The sequence below is a fragment of the Heterocephalus glaber genome, unplaced genomic scaffold, assembly GCF_053883595.1.
Source record: "Heterocephalus glaber isolate CG9 unplaced genomic scaffold, H.glaber_assembly_v1.0 deba00001577, whole genome shotgun sequence".
Classification (NCBI taxonomy): Eukaryota; Metazoa; Chordata; class Mammalia; order Rodentia; family Bathyergidae; genus Heterocephalus; species Heterocephalus glaber.
Genome location: NW_028258358.1, coordinates 27,760,983 through 27,766,429, shown reverse-complemented (window position 1 = coordinate 27,766,429; position 5,447 = coordinate 27,760,983). Strand labels below are relative to the sequence as shown.

Below are 5,447 nucleotides of genomic sequence, written 5' to 3'. Positions count from 1 at the left end.
TATTTCAAAATAACAAATAAAAAAGTACAATACAAAGCCGTTTGTTTTTACTCTCCTTTTTTCATATTTGAATTTTTTGTGGTTGGTACATATAGCTGTTTCCTCATTGCCGCAGACCTGTTGTCATTTCCCAGAAAGTACTATACACATCATTGTGTCAAACACAGTGCAGAAGCATTGTTTAACATACATTTATTAAATTCCTATCACCTCAGAAGAACACTTCTTCCTAAATTTAATACCTATGTATAGCATGTATGAGAATTGCTGGGAAACACAAATAAAAATTTTAAATCTTTGTCGAATCGCTTTAGCATTTTGATGTGTCTAAATTAAATTTTTTAAAAATTGTAATATTTCAGAATGTGTGACCTAATTTTTTTAATTTTGAAGTTTATGAATTTCCAAGTCCAGTTACTTAATCCAAGTATTCTTAAATGTTAAATATATGTGTCTTAGATGTACTGAGGTTATTTCACTCTATGTTTTTCAATAGGAAATGCTATCTTTGGGTTATGTGTTTAATTACCATCTGTAAATTGAAACTACTTTTTGGAAAGTTGCAAAAGTGTCAAACCTAAATATTTCATAAAGCACCATGAGAATTTAAATATCCACTAAGTAGTCAACAGGCATATATTTCATTCATAATATAGCAGTGCCCTGCAGTCATTACGCTTGGTCATGTGTTCTCCAAAACTGCCTTAGAGGAGTACATGTCACAGTTTGGATTATTTTATTCAGACTTAGCTTTCAGTAAAATATTCTATTATTCATACCATCACCTTTTTGGAAAGAAGTTCACTTATTTCCAATATTATTAAAATATTACCGGGATCCCTATGCTGTGTGGGACAAATGGCTATTCTATTTTACTCATAAATGTAAATGAAATGACTGAGAAGTTAGTTAAATTTCTAATATGATGTCTAGAAATTCAAGTAAGACTTACGTAATTTGTCCCAATATTCATTTATCTGTTACGTGTGACTATGTATTTGACCCGACATAGGTTAAACAGAGCTATAAAATTCTAGATTCTTTTGGTAGAATTCTTTTCTGGAAAGACATTTTTGAGAAATTCTGGACTATCGATTTACAAAACACACCAACATTGCTTAATAAGAAATAGGATTTCCAAACTGCCATAAGCAAAAAGGCCTAATTGTGTTTGCTTTGCAGAGCCTTAACGTAGGGTTAAGGGGTGCTTGTATTCTTTACGGATACAAAACTTTGCCTGTTATTTATTATTATTTCAGTTGTTTTCAATATTTTGAAGTTTTGATTGGGTTAAGTCTATGCATGAAGGTAGTGGACCCTTAAAGAATAATTGTAGTTTCTAACCTAAGTTTCTGAGTAGCGTTCTTAGAAGACTTGAATTAGCTATCAAAAACATTTCTCGGTGTCCACGTCTAGTTGCTGCAGGTGAGGTCGCCCAAGCCTGACAGGTGGGAGCTGCTCGCACCCGGCAGTGGCGGGGGTGTGGCGGAGCAGGCCAGTGGAGACTGCGACGATGAAGACGAAGACGGCTGTGAGGGATCGGGCCGTGGAGAGGCCGGGCGGGCTGCGGAAACCCCACGCTGTGAGTGCATGACCCCCAACACCGCCTGAAAGTGTCTGTTTTGAAATGTGATTCGGCAAAATTATTCCGATAGATGGAGAGAAATGCCGATGAATTGAGAAGCAGACAAGAGAAATTGGGAATGAAATTTTAGTTCTGTAGGGCATGCATTCTTGGGAGTTTGTTTATTTTAAATTAATGGCAGTAAAAAAAATAACACCTTCTCATGAGACATCAATGAAGTATCACTAGTTCTGAGAATTATAAAAGTTTAACCCCGGGCTAATTCTTAGGACATAGTGGATATTAGTATATATTGCTAAGTAATGTAAAACCAGGATAAATAAGTACTACTAGCGAATCAAATTGTGCAGCTCTAAAGTACCGTGTCACTATGTAAAACTTCTTGCATTCTTGAGTCTTCATTATAGTCAAATTGCAACGAAATTGATAAATATGTGGTTAGTTACTGTGAAAACTCCTTGGTTTTAATTCATGAATTTGTGCTTTCCAAAAATCTCATCAAACATTCACTTTGTTTTAATTGTATGGCTTTGAAACCATTTCGGGCATTGATGATATTTTGGTCATTTGCAAATAACAAAAAAGGAACGAAAAAAACCCAAATGTATTTTCTTTCTGGTCTTTGCACACAAGTTGAAAACTATAGGCTCCACATCTTCCGTGGTTATGTACATGCATTTGTATATGCACGTAAGATAAAGTGATCAGTTGAGAAAGAAATGTCAGAGTTAATGTACCCGGAGCACCTGGCATTCAGCCCTTCGTTCAGCTCTGATCTTGTCAAAGGATGAAGCCAGAGTAATCAGGACATACACAACCCTTCTTGGAGGTTGGCCTGGTACCTTCTAAGTCACACAGGGGTACTTTGGACCTGTTAGCCATGCCTTCTGGTAGAATAAAAATTCATTTATTTTTCCATTCTCTTGTAGTGAGTTAAGAACACTAGAAATGCTTCAAGCATCAATTTCCCATTCCTTCTAAGACCTGGTTTTATGAATTGAACATATTGGTTAAATGTATAGAAGCTAATAGAGGTGTGATGGTGCATGAGTGTAATCCTAGCTATTAGGAAGGCTGAGGCAGGAGGATTGAACATCCAAGACCAGCTTGAGCAACTTAGTGAGATTCTGTCTCAAGATAATTCTTAGGGAAGGTTTGGGGATATAGCTCAGTGATAGGAGTGCCCAGGTTTCAATCTCCACTAGGACTACAAAAATACATAAATAATTACATAAATAAAATGAATAAAAGACAATTACCCTATAGAAATATGCTTTCCTATTAGACAGTAAGAAATTTTGTTTAACAAAGAGGGAAAAAAGACAGGCGTTAATATACTTGAGCAGTAGTTTGGACAAAGGGCTACCGCGTTTCTCCTGCAAATCAAATGCCTTGTACTTACAGATGGGTAAGGGTGTGTGTTCCTGTAATTGCCGTTAGTGTAGCTTACCAGATTTTCTCTCTCTTTTCTTTTTCTTTGGATATTTAGGGGAAAAAACAGTAGAAAGAAATGAAAATAAAAGGTTTTCATTAGGACAAGATTAGTCTTTGCTTTTTCCATCTGTGGAATTTTTAAATATAATATGAAGAAAGGCATGAGCCTAGAATTCCCTTTACATTACAAATAAAGTGCAAATATAAAAAAGCTTCACTTTCATATTTTCATTTACTCTTCAATAAGTGAATACTTCATCAATAATTACTAATAGCTATTTGATAAATATAATTTCCATATAGTAGTTTGAGAAATCAAGAGACTACTGTATGTCTAGGAATTAGAACTACTCTACAATACTTTCAGGTTATTTTCCAATTATATTTGCATTTTTCTCTAAGTGAAGAAAGGTATAGAAAATCAGTATTTTTCAATATTGAGGTTTTAAAATTCTTGACTAATGGCATAATCTAATTATGAAATTATTATATTTTGATATGAACCTCATCTGTTTCAGGTGATACCATAAGGCTGCATATACATAGGTCGACAAGCAGAAACATATGAAAGCAAATTTATCAGAATGGTTTGCAGTATCTTCTTAAGTGCAACAATTAAGGAGAAAACGTTACGAAAACTAACTTAAACCCTAATAAATGAAGAGCAGAATTATTATGTAAATATTTGTGAATTAATATGCTTTAATATACCAAATTATTTAATCCGAAATGTAAGTGTGTTTAACATTCAGGAAGGTGAAATCATTCATTAGACGGTGTATTTTCACCTAGGTTGAAATTGGTTGTCGTTATGAAAATCAGCTTGTTCAGCTATCAAGTATTTCTGGATTTCATTTCCCTGGTTGTAAAAGAGAGGTATGCCTGACATTTTTATAGCTGTCCTCACAACTACCATTATTTTTATTTCTGTGACCTCTCCCTCTGGATTGTTTATTTGGCCTTCCTATAATGAATTGTTCTTTTTATGCTTCTGATTGTACTCCAACTATCTGTGCTGTTCATTTGAATTTTCAATTCTTATGTTGTCTGCAGCCCTTGCATATATTTCCACTTCAGTTTCATCACAGTTTGTGTTCTTCATATTGCATAAGAGACAAAATAGGATATTAAAGCTGACGTGGTTATTTATCACCGATTTTACTAGACTTTGGACTATTTAATGTACACAAAAACATAAAAAAAGCACAGAGACCAGCACATTACTGTTTTTAATATAATGATAATTGGATTACATCAAGATTACATACACGGTAAAATATGGACCTTATAATAATCAAAAGTTTCCAAATTTATGTACTTGGTATATGTTAAGGTCAAAATGTAAGTTAAGGCTTTGCTTTTTTGTTTTTGGGTTTTTTTGTTTTGAACTTATATTAAATGTTTTATTTAAAGGCTGTAAACATGAAAAAAGAACACAGACAGATTACATTGTGATGACCAAGGCGTGTTCTACATGACAAAAATCAAAACAAAACAAATTCATACAGTAAATATACTAGTGCTCAACACAGTACTTGAAATTTAACACAAGCTACATATGCATAAAATGATCTGACTACAGGATTATGCAAAATAAATTTTTTTAGAACACCAGAATGTCAACCATTCTGACTATAAACTGACTTATTCCCCTAAAGAGTATTTTGAGACAATTGCTATATGACATGAAAAGAACTGACATAACACTTAAATACCACAAAAATAGTTGAAAACATATTTGTAATGCAGTTCTCTATAAAATATACAGTTAATCTTATTACTTAAAAAATTGAGAAACAAAAGACCACCCTAAATAATGGTGAAAACCTCATCAGAGAAAAATGCTCATCATTTGGATATCATTGGCAGAAAACTGATAAGATTTTGTTGAGGGGAACAAGGAAGGTATCTAATGAAGTCATTCATGTAAAATTTGTTCAAAAATGTTCATAAAGTTGTAAATTTCTGCTTGTAACATTTTAAAATATTATAGCATGAACACACTTTGTATTATTTAACTGGAGGACAAAAGAATACCTTGAAGAAAGTGTTTCTCAAAATGAGGTTCAAAAGCCCAAGTTCTAATGGTACAATCTTAGCTTAATTTAATTTTAGTTAATGATCTAGTTTTAAATTTAGAACAATTCAAAATTTGCAAACATTTCCTAAATTATCCTTCAGTCCCTTTCAGATGCCCCATTTCATGAGAACCCTTACCTTTCCAAAGCTTGCAGTAGTATATTGTATTTTCTTCATATAAAGAAGATACAAGTATATGTGTTTTTATTCAAAATTGTTTCTAGTTTTTGGATTTTCCTGAAGACTGCATAAACTGGGCATAAAAGGTATAGGTAACGTGATTGGAAAGAAACTACCATGGGTAAGATATTTTACTGAAAAGGTAGATTGTTTTCTTGTATCACAAGTA

General features: G+C 33.2%; 1 long non-coding RNA gene across 1 annotated transcript; it reads left to right on the top strand.

The window, feature by feature from the left end:
- Window positions 1-1,338: 1,338 nt before the first annotated feature.
- Window positions 1,339-4,175, top strand: LOC147823534 (uncharacterized). The gene is made up of 2 exons (XR_015443725.1): window positions 1,339-1,582; window positions 3,812-4,175. It is a non-coding gene; the product is annotated as an uncharacterized LOC147823534 (long non-coding RNA).
- The last annotated feature ends 1,272 nt before the right edge of the window (window positions 4,176-5,447 follow it).